The sequence below is a fragment of the Papio anubis genome, chromosome 17 (assembly GCF_008728515.1).
Source record: "Papio anubis isolate 15944 chromosome 17, Panubis1.0, whole genome shotgun sequence".
Taxonomy (NCBI): Eukaryota; Metazoa; Chordata; class Mammalia; order Primates; family Cercopithecidae; genus Papio; species Papio anubis.
In genome coordinates this window covers 55,005,472-55,024,827 of record NC_044992.1, presented here as the reverse complement: position 1 = coordinate 55,024,827, position 19,356 = coordinate 55,005,472, and the positions used below count along the sequence as shown (strand labels likewise).

General features: G+C 40.0%; 1 pseudogene; it reads right to left on the bottom strand.

Moving 5' to 3' along the window:
• Positions 1-5,326: 5,326 nt before the first annotated feature.
• Positions 5,327-7,797, bottom strand: LOC110741561 (annotated as a pseudogene).
• Positions 7,798-19,356: the final 11,559 nt, after the last annotated feature.

Here is a 19,356-nt window from a genome sequence, read left to right as displayed (position 1 = left end):
ACATGCTTTCCACGAAGCTGAGGCGCCTCACTTTGGAACTTCACTCAGATGTCGTCCTCTCTCAGGGGCTTCACCAGCCCCACATCTCACCTGCTTACGTGGCGTCCAGCCTGGAATTAACTCTAACAGCCTCGGGTACCACATGGCCGTGCAAGTGTCTGTATCTGTCACAGGCTGTGAGTTTCTGGTAGGCAAACATCAGGCCTTTTAATTGTCTAAGTAAAACCTGTTCGTAGATGTTAAAGTTCCAGTAATATATAAAGGTAGAAATAGACCTCTACCCCCAGGCCATCTTCTTAGAGTAACCGATGTTAACCCACTTCTTGTGTGACCTTCCAGAAATTTATGACTATGAAAATAGAGGTACACATATCCTTTTCCCCTCATGGATGGGCTTATTTTATACATACTTTCCTGCAATTTTTCCCCTTAAGAGCACATTTTAGATATTTTTCTACGTGAACATATGTAAATCTCCTTTTTTGCATAAAAAATCCATATATATTATTTTCACAACACATATAAATGAAAAACTTACTGTTTTAAGATTAGAAAGACAATCTGAGGCTGGGCGCAGTGGCTCATGCCTGTAATCCCAGCTCTTTGGGAAGCCGAGGCAGGAGGATCACTTGAGGTCAGGAGGCGGAGGTTGCAGTGAGCCAAAATCATGCCACTGACCTGCAGCCTGGGTGACAGAGTGAGACCCTGTCTCAAAAAATAATAATAATAATAATAATAAGGTCAATCTAGAGAAAATTTAGTTATATGCTGTTTGTAAGAGAAACACCTAAAACATAATAACACGATGCAGAATGATTAAAAGTCAAGGGATTCATTGAATAAAAGGAGAATACATATCCCCCCCCCACTCTGCATATTTAAGTAAATAAGTGGGGGAGAAGGGAAGTTCTGCTTTACGGAAGAAAGCCAGCTGATAAATATAGAAGGAATGACAGATGTAGAAAATTGCCAACTTGGCAACCATGATAGTATTAAATGATTCAGGCAAGAATCAAAAAGTCTTCCTAAAACTAGAGGGTAAAAATTTGAGGAGTAATAGGATATTTACAATTGTCTCAAAATATCTCTCCACAAGACAGATAATGAATTTATAAATTGCAAAGAGAAAAATAATTACTTTGGAATAAAGGTACTTGACAGCCACCACCTTAACCGAGTGATCTAAATGCCACTATGAATGGAAGCTGTCATCCAATATGATGCGTGGGGAAAGACACTGCGTTATTTCTGGGTATTTCTGTCAGAAGGCATAAGTGGAATCTCATTGTGAAGAAACCTCAGACCAACCCAAATCGAGGAACATTCTTCAAAATAACCAGCCAGACCCTTAAAAATGTCAAGTTCATGAAGGATGGGGAAAACACTGAGGAAGCATTTCAGATTAAAGAGAGGTGACAACAGAGCACGACCTGCAATTCAGGACTTTCTTTTGCTATTAAGGGCACCATTGGGACAAATCCCAATGACCTTTCAAAATTACAAATCTCATCTTGTAAACTGTGGGATCCTGTGGGAGCCACGGGAGACTCAGATGAACCCTGTATAACAGCCCCCACCATCCACCGTGTTAGGCCCATGCCTTTTTTTTTTTTTTGAAGTCTCGCTGTGTCGCCCAGGCTGGAGTGCAGTGGCATGATCTCGGCTCACTGCAGCCTCTGCCTCCCGGGTTCAAGCGATTCTTCTGCCTCAGCCTCCCGAGTAGCTGGGAGTACAGGCGTGCGCCACCATGTGCGGCTAATTTTTGTATTTTTAGTAGAGATGAGGTTTCACCATTTGGCCAGGCTGGTCTCAAACTTCTGACCTTGCGATCTGCCTGCCTTGGCCTCCCTAAGTGCTGGGATTACAGGTGTGAGCCACCACGCCCGGCCCTGGGCCATGCCTTTTCGAGTGAGCCTCCCTACTGCTGGGAGAGTCCCTGCTGCAGACCAGCTGAAATCTGGACTCAAAGGATATAGAACATTTCCATCACTATAAGGATCCCCCATGTTACCCTCTTATGACCGTGTCTACTTCCCTCCCATTCCCCGCTGCTTAACCCCTGGCAACCATGAGTCTATTTCTATAATTTTGTCATTTCAGGAATGTCATGTAAATAAAATTATACAGTATATAAACTTCTGGGATTGACTTCATTATTCACTCAGCATAATTCTCTTAAGAGTCATCCAGGGGTGGTTGTGTTTATCAATCGTTTGTTCCTTTTTATTGCTCAGAAGTATTCAAGATGGACCATCGTTTGTTTCACTGTTCACCTACTGAAGGACATCTCGGTGTCCAGTGTTTTGCTATAATGAATACAAGTAGGGTTAGCATTCGTGTACAGGTTTTTGTGTGAATATAGTCTTCATTTTGGGGAAATAAATGTCCAAGAGTGCGATTGCTGGATTGTATGGTAGTTGCATGTTTAATTTTTTTTTTTTTTTTTTTTTTTTTTGAGATGGAGTCTCTCTCTGTTGCCCAGGCTGGAATGCAGTGGCGCAATCTTAGCTCACTGCAAACTCCACCTTCCTAGTTCAAGTGATTTTCCTGCCTCAGCCTCCGGGGTAGCTGGGATTACAGGCATGTACCACCATACCTGGCTAATTTTTGTATTTTTAATAGTGATGGGGTTTCACCATATTGGCCAGGCTGGTCTTGAACTCCTGACCTCAGGTGATCCACCAACCTCAGCCTCCCAAGGTGCTGGGATTACAGGCATGAGCCACTGCGCCTGGCTGCATGTTTGTTTGTTTGTTTGTTTATTTTAATTTGAGGTGGAGACTTGCCTTGTTGCCCAGGCTGGAGTGCAGTGGTGCAATCTCAGCTCACTGCAACCTCTGCCTCCCAGGTTCAAGGGATTCTCCTGCCTCAGCCTTCCGAGTAGCTAGGATTACAGGTGTCTGCCACCATGCCCGGCTACTTTTTGTTTCGTATTTTTAGTAGAGATGGGGTTTTACCATGTTGGCCAGGCTAGTCTTGAACTCCTGACCTCTCAGGTGATCCACCCACCTCAGCCTCCCAAAGTGCTGGGATTACAAGCGTGAGCCACCACGCCCGGCCTGCATGTTTAATTTTTAAAGAAATTGGCAAACTGTTTTCCAGAGTGACTGTACCATTTTACATTTCCACCAGCAATGTATGAGTGATCCGGTGTCCTTTCTAGCATCTGGTGTTTTCACTGTTTTGCATTTTAGCTATTCTGATGGGCATGTAGTGGTATCTCGTTGTGGTCTTAATTTGCATTTCCCTAATGGCTAATGATATTAAACATCTTTTCATGTGTTTATTTGCCATCTGTATTATCTTCTTCATGTCTTTTCTCTACCTTCTAATTGGATTTTTGCTTCTTTTACTGTTGAGTTTTGAGAGTTCTTTATATATTCCAGTACTAGTCCTTTGTCAGATATGCAGCTTACAAATATTTTCTCTGCAGAAATATGCACATAACTTGTCTTTTTATCCTCTTTAAAAATAAAAAAAAGTTTATGTTAGGTTCAGGAGTACATGTGAAGTTTTGTTATATACGTAAACTTACATCACAGGGGTTTGTAGTACTAATTATTTTGTCGCCCAGGTACTAAGCCTAGTACCCATAGTTATTTTTCTGCTCTTCCCCCTCCTCCCACTCTCCACCCTTCACCCTCAAGTAGACCCCAGTGTCTGTTGTTCTCTTCTTTATGTTCATAAGTTCTTATCATTTAGCTCCCCAACTTAAAAGTGAGAACATGCGATAATTGATTTTCCATTCCTGCATTAGTTTGCTAAGGATAGTAGCGCCCAGCTCCATCCATGTTCCTGCAAAAGACATGATTTCGTTCTTTCTTATGGTGGTATCGTATTCCATGGTGTGTATGTGTCACATTTTCTTTATCCAATCTGTCATTGATGGGCATTTAGGTTGATTCCATGTATTTGCTATTTTATATAGTGCTGTAATGAACATTCATATGTATGTGTCTTTTTTTTTTGAGACAGAGTCTCCCTCTGTCATCCAGGCTGGAGTGCAGTGGCGCGATCTCGGCTCACTGCAACCTCCGCCTCCCGGGTTCACACCATTCTCCTGCCTCAGCCTCCCGAGTAGCTGGGACTACAAGCGCCCACCACCATGCCCGGCTGATTTTTTGTATTTTTAGTAGAGAATACAAAAAATATTCTCTATTTTTTGGGGTTTCACCATGTTAGCCAGGATGGTCTCAATCTCCTGACCACGTGATCTGCCCGCCTCAGCCTCCCAAAGTGCTGGAATTATAGGCGTGAGCCACTGTGCCCGGCCTCACATGTGTCTTTATGGTAGAATGATTTATATTTCTCTGGATATATACCCAGTAATGGGATTGTTGGATTGAATGGTAGTTCTGCTTTTAGCTCTTTAAGGAATTGCCATACTGCTTTACACAATGGTTGAGCTAATACTCTCACCAATAGTGTATAAGTGTTCCCTTTTCTCTCCAACCTCACCAACATCTGTTACTTTTTGACTTTTTAATAATAGCCATTCTGACTAGTGTAAGATGGTATCTCATTTTGGTTTTGATTTACATTTCTCCAATGATCAGCGATATTGAGCTTTTGTCACATGCTTGTTGGCTGCAGGTATGTCTTCTTTTAAACATAGTCTATTCATATCCTTTGCCCACTTTTTAATGGGGTTGTTTTGTTCTTGTAGATTTGTTTAAATTCCTTATAGATGCTGGATATTGGACCTTTGTCAGATGCATAGATTGCAAATATTTTCTCCCATTCTGTAGGTTGTCTGTTAACTCTGTTGATAGTTGCTCTTGCTGTGCAGAAGCTGTTAAGTTTAATTAGATCCCATTTGTCAAGTTCTGCTTTTGTTGTGATTGCGTTTGATGTCTTTGTCATGAAATCTTTGCCAGTTCCTGTGTCCAGAATGGTATTGCCTAGGTAGTCTTCCAGGGTTTTTATAATTTTGGGTTTTACATTTAAGTCTTTAATTCATCTTAAAGTTGGATTAAAGACTTAATAGAGCTGATTTTTGTACATGGTGTAAAGAAGGGGTTCAGCTTCTATCTCCTGCCTATGGCTCTCTAGCTATCCCAGCACCATTTATCGAATAGGGAGCTTTTATCCTCTTAATGAGGTCTTTTCAGAGCAAATTTTTTTATTCTAATGACATCAAATATGTCCATTTTTCCTCTTCTGGATCACGTTTGTGGGTCAAGTCTAAAAGCTCTTTGCATAAGCTTAGATTCCAAATATTTTCCCCTATTTTCTCTAAACAATCTTACAGTTTTACATTTCCCATTTAAGTTCACAATCTTTTGAGTTAATTTTTGTATAAGATGTGAGAGTTGGATCAAGTTCCTTTTTTTTTTTTTTTTTGAATATCCAATTGCTCCAACACCATTTGCTGAAAAGTCTATCTTTTCCGTATTGAACTGTTCTTACGTCTTGGTCAAAACTCCACTGGACATATCTGTAGGGGTCTATTTCTAGATTCTTTAATCTATTACATTAACATATGTATCTAATGTGTCTCTCTCTTTGCCAGCACTATACAGTCTTGATTACTGTAGCTTCAGAGTAAGCCTTGAAATTGGGTAGACTGATTACTCACCCATTACTCTTCTTATTCAAAATTGTTTTAGCTTTTCTTTTTAAAAATTTCTAATGATCACTTCTATTTAGAAGCCCTGCATCTCTTTTGATCAAAAGTCACATAGCCTTACATCAGCATATTTTTAAAAAATTCTACCTAAATGATAGTTCTATTTTTAAAATAACAAATAAATATATAGTTAGCTTGGAGAGACCCGGGGTAACCGACATTGTCCAGCAACTTTCATGATTATTTCTCTGCAGATACTCTGCTGCTGCCATCAGAGTCTCTATGCTTCCTCTTGCAGAGGCCAACAGTTCTTCAGTCTCAGCATTTAATTTGTGTATTACCCGTTCCATTGCTTCTCAGTCTTGCCATCAGTCCTTCAAGGTAACTGCTGAGGCTGACTCCTTTCACAGTGATTATGGTTTCTTGAGTCAAAATAGTTTTTTTCTGAGTCCCGAGGATGTGGCTTTTCTATAAGTCTCTCATCTACTGAAACCTTATTTGTAAATGAAATGTTAGTAGATTTAAGTTCCACTGTTTTCTCTACATGATCAGCTACAGAATGTTCTTGCACATATGTTTTGGTTCTTGCTACACCAGTAAGGGACTTCACAATGAAAGCAGCCCCCTCTCTGTGCTGAGAAGGGATCCAGAGGGATCTATATGTCTGTCCAACACATCATCTCCAACCACACTCAGGGTCATAGGGTTTGGATATTTCTGCATTTCAACTGTTGTAACAATTTCCCACAGGTGGTCAAAGACGTGCTCCAAAGTCCATAGCTTCACGGTGCTGGCAGCCTGTGGTGCTAGGGGACAATGAGGTAAACAGGCTACGCCTGCCCCTGACCCACCCCAAACATCCCAGCTAGTCACACAGTGACAGGCACCATTGAGCCTGATGCAAGGGATGTCCCAACGCACTGCCTCATGCCCTATCCCAGCCCAGGTTTTGCCCCTTAGCTTTTTGTTTGGACTTTCCATATAAATTTTAGAATAATCTTGTCTACAGCTACCAAAAGATCTTGCTTAGTTTTTAATGGGAATTGCATTAAACCATTATATCTATTTGGGGAGAACTGACATCTTTACTGTGTTGAGCTACTTTACTGAGTTACTTAACTGAGTTGAATCCGTAAGCACAGACTACTATTCCATTTATTTAGATCTTGTTATTTTCATCACATTACATAGTTGACAGCATAAATGTCCTGTACTTGTCTTGTTAGATTTACACCTATTTCATATTTTTAAGTGATTATCAATAATATTACATTTTTAATTTAGATGTCCATGTGTTCATTGCTAGTTTGTAGAAATATTTTTTTTTCATATGTTGATCTCATGTCATGCAACCTTGTTGATCTCACTTATTGGTTCCATGAGATTTTTTTTTTTTTTTTTTTGGCAGATTCTTCTGGATTTTTGATGTGGTCAATTATATCATCTGCAGATGGGGATAGTTTTATTTCTTTCTTCCCAAACTGTATGCCATTTACTTTCTTTCCAAACTGTATGCCATTTACTTTCTTTTCTTACCTTATTGCGTTGGCTAGGACTTCCAGCACTATGTTCAATAAAAGTGATAAAAGCAGACATCCTTTCCGTGTTCCCAACTTTAGGGGGAAAGCTTCAGTCTTTCATGATTAAGTAAAATGTTAGCTGTAGGCCTTAAATCTGTAGGCCTTAAATCTGTGATTTTATTTTTTGTTTTCTGTTGTTCTATTTTTTCATATAGATGCTCTTTATCAAGTAAAGTGGTCTCTAATCCTGTTTTTCTGGGAGTTTTTATCATGAATAACTGTTGAATTTTGTTAAATGCTTTTTCTGAATCTATTGATATTATTATGTGACCTTTCTTCTTTAGCCTGTAAATATAGTGGATGTCATTGACTGATTTTTGAATGATGAACTAGCCTTGCATCCCTGAAAAAACTCCGCTTAGTCTTAGTGTATACATTTTTTAAAATATAGCTGAATTCTACTTGCTAATATTTTATTAAGGAATTTTCTATCTATTTTCACTAATGACTTTGGTCTGTAGTTTTCTTTTCTGTGTTGTCTTTGTCTGGTTTTGGTATTAAGGTAATATTGGCATTATAAAATGAATTGGGAAGTGCTTGCTCCTTTTGTATTTTCTGAAGGAGATAACGTAGAACTGGTTTAATTTTGAGACAGGGTCTTGCTCTGTTACCAAGGTTGGAGTGCAGTGGTGCAACCTCAGCTCACTGCAACCTCTGCCTCCCTGGTTCAGGTGATTCTTCTGCTCAGCCTCCTGAGTAGCTGGGACCACAGGCTCATGCCACTATGCCCGGCTAATTTTATATATGTATATTTTGTAGAGATGCAGTTTTGCCATGTTGCTCAGGCTGTTTGCGAACTCCTGGGCTCAAGTGATCCACCTGCCTCAGCCTCTCAAAGTGTTGAGAAAACAGGCGTGAGCCACTGCACCCAGGCAATAATTGGTTTAATAATTCATTAAGTGTTTGGTAGAAATCTCCAGTGAAACAAATTGGGCCTGGAGATTTCTTTTTAGGGAGTTTTAAAATTGTAAGTTCAATTTCTTTTTAGTTATAGGGTTACTCAAATTATCTGTTTCCTATTTGATGAGTTGTGGTACTTTGTGTTTTTCCAGGAATTGGTCCATTTCATCTAGATTGTCATATTTATAATATTTAGAGTTGTTTGTAGTATTCCTTTATTATCCTTTTGATGCCTGCAGTGTCTATAATTTCATCTATTTCCTTCCTGATATTGACAATTCGTGTCTTTATTTCTTACTTTGTCAGTCTTGCTAGAGGTTTGTCAATTTTATTGACCTTTTCAAAAAACCAGATCTTTGGTTAATTGATTTTTCCATTTGTGTGTGTGTTCAATGTCATTGATTTTCTTTATTATTTTCTTCTCACTTTGGATTTATTTTGCTCATCTTTTACTAAGTTCTTACAGTGGGATCATAGATTGATTTTGGATTTTTCTCTTTTCTAACATATGCATTTAGTGCTATATATTTCCTTCTCAGTATTACTTTGGCTGTGTCCCACAAATTTTGACACATTGTATTTTTATTTTCACCCATTTCAATGTATTTTTTAATTTCCTTTGAGACCTCTTTTTTTTGACTCCTATGTTATTTAGATGTGTTTTTTAGTTTGAAGATTTGCCTGTTATCTTTCTCCAATTTTAACTGGATATGTGTATGTCTCCTTTCAGTTCTATCAGTTTTACTTCATGTATTTTGCAGCTGTGTTGTTTGGTGCATACACATTTAAGATTGCTATGTCTTTTTGGTGGATTGACCCTTTTATCATTATATAATCGCCCTCTCTGTCTCTGGAAATTTTCTTTGCTCTGAAGTCTGCTTTATCTGATATTAATACAGCCACCCTTGCTTTCTTTTGATTAATGTTTGCATGACATATTTTTCTATTCTTTTGCTTTTAACCTGCCTATGTTGTTATATTTGAAATGAGTTTCTTGTAGACACTATACAGTTGGGTTGTGTTTTAAAATCCACTCTGCCAATCTCTCTCTTTTAAAGTTGATGTGCTTCTACCACTTACATTTAATGTAATTATTAATATGTTAGGCCTTAAATCTCTGATTTTATTTTTTCCTTTCTGTTCGTTCTATTTTTCATTTCTCTGTTTTCTTTCTTCTGCCTTCCTGTGGGTTACTCACACTTCTGTTAAAATTTCATTTTGATTGATCTACAGCATTTTGGATAACTTTTGAAAAGCTTTGTATAGCTTCTTAGGTAGTGCTGTAGGTATTACGTTATATATACATAACCCATTATAGTCTACTAGTGTCATTATTTTGCCAGTTTAAATGAAATGTAGTAATTGTGTTTCCCTTTAAATCCTGTTGCCCTCCACTATTTATAATACAATTGTCTTAATATTTCCTCTGCATACTTTTAGAACCATATAAAACATGTCATTTTTACTTCAACTATTAAATATATTTTTTTAAAAACTCAAGAATAGGCTGGGCATGGTGGCTCATGCCTGTAATCCCAGCACTTTGGGAGGCCGAGGCAAGCAGATCACTTGAGGTCAGGAGTTCAAGACCAACCTGACCAACAAAGTGAAACCCCATCTCTACTAAAAATACAAAAATTAGCCCGGCATGGTGGTAGGCGTCTGTAATCCCAGCTACTTGGGAGGCTGAGGCAGGGAGAATTGCTTGAATTCGGGAGGCGGAGGTTGCAGTGAGCTGAGACGTCACCATTGCACTCCAGCCTGGGTGACAAGAGCAAGACTCCGTCTCAAAACAAAACAAAACAAAAACTGAAGAATAGAAGGAAAAACTATTGTGTTTACTCTCCCCCTTTTTCACTTATTGTGTTCCTTCTGATGCTCCAAGTTTTCTTCTTTTATCACTTCCTTTTCTGATGATCCAAATTTTCCTCTTCTGTTTTTTCATTTGTTTAGAGAACTTCCTTTAGCCATTCTTTTAGAGTAATTCTGCTGGTGAAAAATTGAGTTTTTCTTCATCTGAGAATATCTTGGTTTCCTCTTCATTTCCGAAGAATATTTTTACTGACTATAGGATTCTGGATTGACAGTTCTTTTCTTTCAGCACTTGAAAAACACTGTACCACTGACTTATGGCCCCCATGGTTTCTGATAAGAAATCCACTGTCATTCAAATAGGTTTTTTCTCTGGGGTTGTTTGTTTGTTTTCTGGTTGCTTTTAAGATTTTTCTCTTGGTCTTTGGGTTTCAGAAGTTTCATTATAATGTGTCTTGGTATAGATTTATTTGGGCTTTGTCTTCTTTGAGGTTTGCTCATCTTCTTGTCTCTTACCAAATTTGAGACGTTTTCAGCCATTATTCCTTTGGTACTTTGTTGTTAAGTTTGAGTAATTTTTATTATTCTATCTTCCTTTCACTGATTTTTTTCTTCTCTGTTCCCTCCCTATCCTGGTATTATGTCCAACCACTGACTTTTAATTTCAGTTATTGTGTTAAAGTTTTAAAATTTTCATTTGGTTCATCTTTATATATTATATTTGTTTCCTGAGGCTTTCTACTTTCTAATTTGTTTCAACTGTGTTCAGAATTCCTTTTGAAGCATTTTTGTAAGGCTACTTTGACATCTTTGTCATATAATTCTAACATCTCTGTCATATTGGTACTGGCATTTATTGATTGACTTTTCTTCATTTCATTTGAGAACTTCCTGGCTCTTGTTATGATTAGTGATTTTCAGCTGAAACTTGGACATTTTTATAAGGTTATCAATTTTATGTTAACCCTGTATTTTAGCTGGCTTTTTTTAACATTACTCTAGCAGAGGAGGAAAGACACCATCCCATTACTGCCAGATGGAGGCAGAAGACTAGGTTCACTCAGCCTCTGTTGACATCTTAGTTACACTTCTCATTATTGCTGGGCAGATGTTGGCGTCCTGGCTCCCCAGGTGGTCTCCACTGACACTGAGATGGGGGTTGCCTTATTACCATTGGATGATGGTAAAAGTCTAGACTCTCTGCTAGTCCTTCTCTGATACCACTGAGCAGGAATGAAGAGGAGCACTTCATTACTGCCTTTTGGGGGTGTAAGTGTAGGCTTCCCACATGGTCTCCACTGATACCATGGGGGCCAGGTGGAGAGCGGACTTATTATTGACTCTCTACTTGACCTTCTCTGACACAACCCTGGTGGGTGAGGTGCCTCATTATAGCCTCATAAGGGTGGAATCGTCGGCTCCCCGCTCAGCCTTTGTTGGTATGGTTGGGGGCCAAAGGGTTTGCTGTGCTGTTTGGCTGGAGTAGAGCAGTTATTGTATTAGTCTTCTCAGGCTGCTACAACAAAATATAGACTGGTGGCTTCAACAACAGACATTTATGTTTCCCAGTTCTGGAAGTTAGGGCGTCCCAGATCAAGGTGCTAACCAATTTAGTTCCTGGCAAGGGCTCTCTTCTAGGTTGCAGATGATCGGCTTCTCACTGTGTCTTCACATGGCAGAGAAAATGATCTCTCTCCACTCCTTTTTTTTTTTTTTTTTGACAGGGTCTCATTCTGTCTCCCAAGCTGGAGTGCAGTGGGCCACAATCTTGGCTCACTGTACCCTTCACCTCCTGTGCTCAAGCGATTCTCATGCCTCAGCCTCGCGAGTAGCTGGTATTACAGATGTGCACCACCACGCCTGGCTAATTTTTGTATTTTCTGGTAGAGATGAGGTCTCACCATGTTGGCCAGACTGGTCTTGAACTCCTGACCTCAAGTGATCTTCCCACCTCGGCCTCCCAAAGCGCTGGGATTACAGATGTGAGCCACCACACCCAACCCCACCATTCTTCTTACAAAGCTGCTGATTCCATCATGAGGGCCTTATTCTCATTACTTCATCTAACCCTAATTATCTCCCAAAGGCCCCGTCTCCAAATACAATTACACTGGGAGTTAAGGCTTCGACATGAATTTGGGGGAGACACAATGCAATCCATAGCAATGTTTAAAACTTTTCCATCTTGCTAGGCTGCCCCTTCCATGGTTCTTTGGCTAAAGAGAGCAGGCTTTGGTTGGGCTTTTTTGACTACTGTTGGCATTTCCAGGTTGCTACCTTTTTCAACTCCAAGTCTGGTGTATATGAGTCAAAAATAAAAACAAAGTAAGTCACTGCAATGTTGTTCTTCAGATCCTGCAGTCCATAGATATTCTGCCCTCCTTTTTTCCCACCTTTCAGAGTCTTCTTCTGTTTGTTTAATATATAATATTCAGGGGTTTTGGTTGTACTTAATGGAAGAAATAGGGAAAAGTACATCTACCGGAAGGAAAGAAAATATGCTTTTTCTTTCTAGGAGAAAAAGGAAAAAGTGGGGGGTACTATATGTTTGTCTATATAGACAAATATATCATAAACCTGTTACTGGGCATCATCTACCTATTAGTTGCCATTAAGAGACATTTAGGGCCAGGCACGGTGACTGACACCTGTAATCCCAGCACTTTAGGAGGTTGAGGCAGGAGGATTGCTTGAGCCCAGGAGTTCAAGACCAATCTGGGCAACATAGAGAGACTCTATCTCTACAAAAACTTTTAAGTTAGCTGGGTGTGGTGGTGCACGCCTGTGGTCCCAGCTACTCAGGAGGCTGAAGTGGAAGTATCACTTGAGCCCAGGAGTTTGAGGCTTTAGTGAGCCATGATTATGCCACTGCACTCCAGAAAAAGAGAGAGAGAGACGTTCATTGGCCCATACACTCTACTTGATATATTTACACACACACACACACACACACACAGTATTTCTTTAAAAATAAAAATTATAGGCTGGGCGCGGTGGCTCACGCCTGTAATCCCAGCACTTTGGGAGGCCGAGGCAGGCGGATCACGAGGTCAGAAGACCGAGACCATCCTGGCCAACCTGGTGAAACCCCTTCACTACTAAAAATACAAAAATTAGCTGGGTGTGGTGGTGTGTGCCTGTAATCCTAGCTACTCAGGAGACTGAGGCAGGAGAATCACTTGAACCAGGGAGTCAGAGGTTGCAGTGAGCTGAGATTGCACCACTGCACTCCAACCTGGTGACACAGTGAGACTCCATCTCAAAAAATAAATAAATAAATAAAAATAAAAATAAATTAATTAATTAAAATTATAGTCTCTCAAAAATCACGAGGAAAAAATACGTAAACAAAATGGACTCTTCCTAATGAATTAGAACACCAAGTTCAATGCATTATATATCTTATGTGTCTTCCAAACCCCTTTTTGCAGAAAAGTAAATTAACATTATACATTTGTAAAATTCAAATTTCTAATTCTAGTTGGTCTTACTGGGCCTGAACTAAAGAGTAGTACAGGCTATCCTTGTTTGCTTTAGGCCAGTGGTTCTCAAAGTATGGTCCATGGGCCTTGATCGTATGTCCACAAAATTAAAACCATTTTCACAATAATACTAAGATGTCTTTTGCCTTTCCTTTGTATTAAAATTTGCACTGATGTTACACAAACAGCGATGTGTTTGTTGTGATGTTACACAATCTGCACTGATGTTACACAAACAGCGATGTGATGTTACACAAACACTGATGTTTTAGCATGCATCAGGGCAGTGGCACTAAACGGTCATAGTGTGAAAGATCCAGTGATTTAAGAGACTGGAAAGACAAGCCACATATTTTCTCTGCAGATTGGGAGAAAATATTTGCAAAACACACATCTGATAAAGAAAAAATATATAACAAGTGGGGAGGATTGCTTGGGGCCAGAAGTTTGAGACCAGTCCAGGCAACATAGTAAGACTTATCTCTACAGAAAAATTAAAAAATAAAAATAAAATAAAATAAACATTAGCCAGGCATGGTAGTGCACACCTATAGTCCTAGATACTCAGGAGGCTAAGGCAGGAGGATGGCTTGAGCCTAGGAGTTCACAGCTGCAGTGAGCTATAATTGCACCACTGCACTCCAGTGTGGGCAACAGAGTGAGACTGTCTCAAAAAAAGAAAAGAAAAGAAAAGAAAAAAAATTAAAAAGCACACTTATCTGATAAAGGACCAGTATCCAATATACACAAAGAACTCTTAAAACCTTAAAACTCAGTAGTGCCAGACAACCGAGTTTTTAAAATGGGCAAAAGAGTTGAAAAAGTACCTCACCCAAGAAAATATACAGATGGTGGGCTGGGCACGGTGGCTCATGCCTGTAATTCCAGCACTTTGGGAGGCCAAGGCAGGCGGATCACTTGAGGTCAGGAGTTCAAGAACAGCCTGGCCAACATGGTGAAACCCTGTCTCTACTAAAAATAGAAAATTAGCCATGTGTGGTGGTGCACACCTGTAGTCCCAGCTACTTGGGAGGCTGAGGCAGAAGAATCACTTGAACCTGGGAGGCAGAGGTTACAGTGAGCTGAGATTGTGTCATTGTACTCTAGCCTGGGCAACAGAGCGAGACCCTGTCTCCAAAAAAAAAAAAAAAAGAAAGAAAGAAAGAAAATATACAGATGGCAAATAAACACGAAAAGATGCTCAGCATCATATGTCACTGGAGAATTGCAGATTCAAATGACAATGAGACACTACTATACTCATATTAGAATGGCTAAAATCCAAAAAACTATTAATACCTAATGCTGGCAACGATGTGGAGCAATAGAAACTCTCATTCATCGACAGTGGGGATGCAAAATAGTACAGCCACTTTTGAAGACAGTTTGGCAGTTTACATTTCTTATAAAGCTAAATGTATTCTTGCCATCTGACCCAGCAATCATACTCCTAGGGATTTACCAGAAAGAGTTGAAAACTTAGCCCACACAAAAATCTGCACACAAATGTTTATAGTAACTTTACTCATAATTGCCAAAAAATAGAAGCAACTAAGATATTTTTCAAAAGGTGAATGAATAAACTGTAGTACATCCATACAATGGAATAGTCAGTGATCAAAATTAATGAGCATTCAATCCACAAAAAGAAACATTAAATGCATATTGCTTAGTGAAAGAAGTCCATCTGAAAATTCTATGTGATGTATGATTCCAATTATGGTTGACCCTGGAACAACACAGAGGGGTAGGGGTGCAGTCGAAAATCTGTGTATAACTTTTAAGTCCCTAATAACATAATTACTAATCGTCTAGTGCTGACCAGAAGCCTTACTGGTAACATAAGCAGTCAATTAACATGCATTTTGTATGACATATATATATATATATGTATGTTTATATATATTATGTACTGTATTCTTAATATTTTAAGAAATAAAAAAAATTAAGAAAATCATAAGGAAAGGCCAGTGGCAGTGGCTCACACCTGGAATCCCAACATTTTGGGAAGCCAAGGCAGGAAGATTGCTTGAAGCCAGGAGTTCAAAACCCACCTGGGCAATATGGTGAGACCCCATCTCTAAAAAAAAAAAAAAAAATTGTGCAGGTGGGCTGGCATGTACCTGTAGTCCTAGCTACGTGGGAGGCTAAGGCAGGAGGATTGCTTGAGCCCAGAAAGTTGAGGCTGTAGTGAGACAAGATTGTACAACTGCACTCCAGCCTTGGCAACAGAGTGAGACCCCGTCTTTTAAAAAATAAGAAAAAAGAAAATCACAAGGAATAGAAAATATATTTACTATTTATTAAGTGGAACTGGATTATCACAAGGTTTTTATCCTTGGCCTAGAGGGTAGTGCATACCTGCAGTCCCAGCTACTCAGCATGATGAGGTGGGAGAATTCCTGGAGCCCAGGGGTTTGAGGCTGCAGTGAGCTATGATCACGCCAATGCACTCCAGCCTGGGCAACACAGCATGACTTTCACCTTAAAAAAAAAAACAACGAATAAATAAAATAAAGGTCTTTATCCTTGTCTTCACGTTGTGTAGGCTGAGAAGGAAGAAGAAGAAGAGGGTTAGTCTTGCTGTCTCAAGGGTTGCAGGGGCAGAAGAGGTAGAGGAAGTGGGAGGGGTGATAGGAGACGCAAGTATATTCGGTATAACTTTCATTGAAAACAATCTTGGCCAGGTGCAGTAGTCTATAATCCCAGCACTCTGGGAGGCCGAGACAGGCGGATCACCTGAGGTCAGGAGTTCAAGACCAGCCTGGCCAACATGGTGAAAAACCCCATCTCCACTAAAAATATACAAAAATTAGCCGGGCGTGGTGGTGGGCGCCTGTAGTCCCAACTACTTGGGAGGCTGAGGCAGGAGAATCGCTCGAACCCTGGAGGTGGAGGTTGCAGTGAGCCGAGATCGCACCACTGCACTCCAACCTGGGCGACAGAGAGAGACTGTCTCAAAACAAAAAAAAATCTTATGAAAGAGGACCTGTGCAGTTAAAACCCATGCTGTTTAAAGGTCAAGTGTATATGATGTTCTAGAAAAGGCAACCTATAAAGATAGTCAAAAGATCAGTGGTTGCCTGGGATTCGGGTAAAGAAGAGAAGGGCTAAATAGGAGGAGCACCGGGTGGGTTTAGGGCAGTAAAATTATTCTATATGTTCCTATAATAGTGGACACCTGTCATTATACATTTGTTCAAACCCATGGAACTGTATATCACAAATAATTAATCCTAATGTAAACTATGAGCTTTAGTTTAATAATCATGTTCAGTATTATTGGCTCATCAATTGTTAACAAATGTGCCACACTAATGCAAGATGTTACTATGGGAAAATGTGGCGAAAGGGGGCACGCAAGAACTCTCTAAACTGCTGTCTCATTTTCTTTAAACCTAAAACTGCTCTTTAAAAAAAAAAAAAAAAAACTGTTAAAAAAAAAAAAAATTCCACTGAAAGGGTTTTAATTTCCACACTGCAACTAACCTTTAAGAACCTACCATTTATTGCTGGGCGTGGTGGCTCACACCCGAAATCCCAGCACTTTTGATTGAGGCGGGTGGATCATCTGAGGTCTGGAATTCGAGACTAGTCTGGCCAACATGGTTAAACCTTGCTTCTGCTAAAAAAAAAAAAGAAAAAGAAAAAAAGAAAAATTAGCCAGGAGTGGTGGTGCACACCTATAATCCCAGCTACTTGGGAGGCTGAGGCACGAGAATCACTTGAACCATTGCACTCCAGCCAGGGTGATAGAGGGAGACTCTGTCCAAAAAAAAAAACAAAACAGAAATGTTTATTTTGGCTGGGCATGGTGGCTCATACCAGTACTAATCCCAGCACTTTGGGAGGCTGAGGCAGGTGGATCACTTGAGGTCAGGAGTTCAAGACCAGCCTGGCCAACATGGCAAAACCCCATCTCTACTAAAAATACAAAATTTATCCAGGCGTGGTGGTGCACACCTGTAGTCCCAGCTACTCGGGAGGCTGAGGCAGGAGAATCACTTGAACCTGGGAGGTGGAAGTTGCAGTGACCTGAGATCCCACCACTGTACTCCAGCTTAGGCAACACAGCAAGACTTCGTTTTAAAAATACATAAAAACTACCACTTGTCAAGTTTTGGTCTGGGATCAAAGCAGAATATCAATAATTATTTCAAAAGGCTGTTAAAATATTCCCTTTTACAACTACGTATCTGTGTAGGGGCAGTTTTTTTTTCATATACTTCAACCAAAGCAACATATTACAGCAGACTGAAGAAGCAGATATGAGACTCCAGCTGTCTTCTAAAGTCAAACAGAATCCAAAACAATCACTCTCTTCTTATTAAACTTTTTTTTTGCTACAGAAAATACAGTTATTTTTCATTAAAAAAAGGTATTTATGTTAACATGTAATTATTTATTGGTTTGGGGTGTTTGTTTGTTGTTAAGACAGGTCTCACTCTGTCACTCAGGCCGGAGTGCAGTGGTGTGACCACAGCTCACTGCAGCCTCGACCCCGCAAGCTCAGGTGTTCCTCCCACCTCAGCCTCCTGAGTAGCTGAGACCACAGGGGCATGCCAAGACACCCGGCTAATTTTTTTTTTTTTTTTTGAGACGGAGTCTCGCTCTGTCGCCCAGGCTGGAGTGCAGTGGCGCAATCTTTGCTCACTGCAAGCGCCGCCTCCCGGGTTCACGCCATTCTCCTGCCTCAGCCTCTCAAGTAGCTGGGACTACAGGCACCCACCACCTCGCCCGGCTAATTTTTTGTATTTTTTTGTAGAGATGGGTTTTCACCATGTTAGCCAGGATGGTCTCGATCTCCTAACCTCGTGATCCGCCAGCGTCGGCTTCCCAAAGTCCTGGGACTATAGGTGTCAGCCACCGTGCCCGGCCGACACCCCGCTAATTTTTAAAAATTTTTTGTAGACATGACATGAGATTTCACCATGTTGCCCAGGCTGATCTCAAATTCCTAGGCTCAAGTGATCCTCCCACCTCGGCCTCCTAAATTGCTGGGATTACAGGCATGAGCCACCACCGTGTGTGGCCCTCCTGTTATTTTTAACTGAATAAATAAGCATTTTTAAATGTCTCAGTTCTAATTTCCTATGCAGTAAGTATTGATAAATATAATCATATAAACAAAAGCTCTTTGGGGTCTTCGAATAAGGGTGTTCATGAGATGCAAAAGTTTGAGAATCACTGCCCTCAGCCTATGTGATCTGCATAAACTTTAATTTTTAGGCTATTTTCTGGACCATTTAACAAGTGATATACTTATAGCAACTACCTCTAATAGTTACACAAAAGCTGCCAATATTCAGAAAGTGGCCATCAGTGGTCTGGGTATATGCAAAAAATATGTATGCTAACATATCTTTATTCAAGCATGAATTTGGAATTTGTTCAATTTTCATTCTCCTGTTATCTTCCTTTAAAATGAAGCATTCCAAAGAATATAATAAAACATGAAGGTAAATAAAAAAACAGTGCAAGTCAAATTTATGGTGTGGGAACATAAGGCTTGCTATTACAGCTTTTAATGGCAGATAGTTTACAATAAACATTGGGCTTAGCCTGGTAGAAAATAGTCACAGACAGGAGGTAATTACTTGTCCATCTCCAAGCATCAGAAACTAGGGAGTCCCTCCAGTTGAATAAAGCAGATCTGCCAACTGTCACTCATTTGGACTAACGCCTTTTTGGTTGTTTTAATTACATTGGAGGGTGGTGGGGGAAGAACATAAGATAAACCTCCCTCTGAATGCGCTAAAATTCCATGGATGGATAAATCCACGACCCATCCTTCTACACAGTCTTTATTAGTCTTGAGTAAATCACGTAGACTCCCATAAATACAGTCACCGAAGGAGCGGAATGTATATGTGCTGGAAAAGGCTTGGTGCCAGCAAATCTGAATGTTACAGTGAGAGTTCTAGAAACAGCAAGAGAAAAGCAGCTAGATCCCCATGCAGATAACCAGGATATAAATGGACCTTTCAATGAGCCTTGCATCATCACATATGAA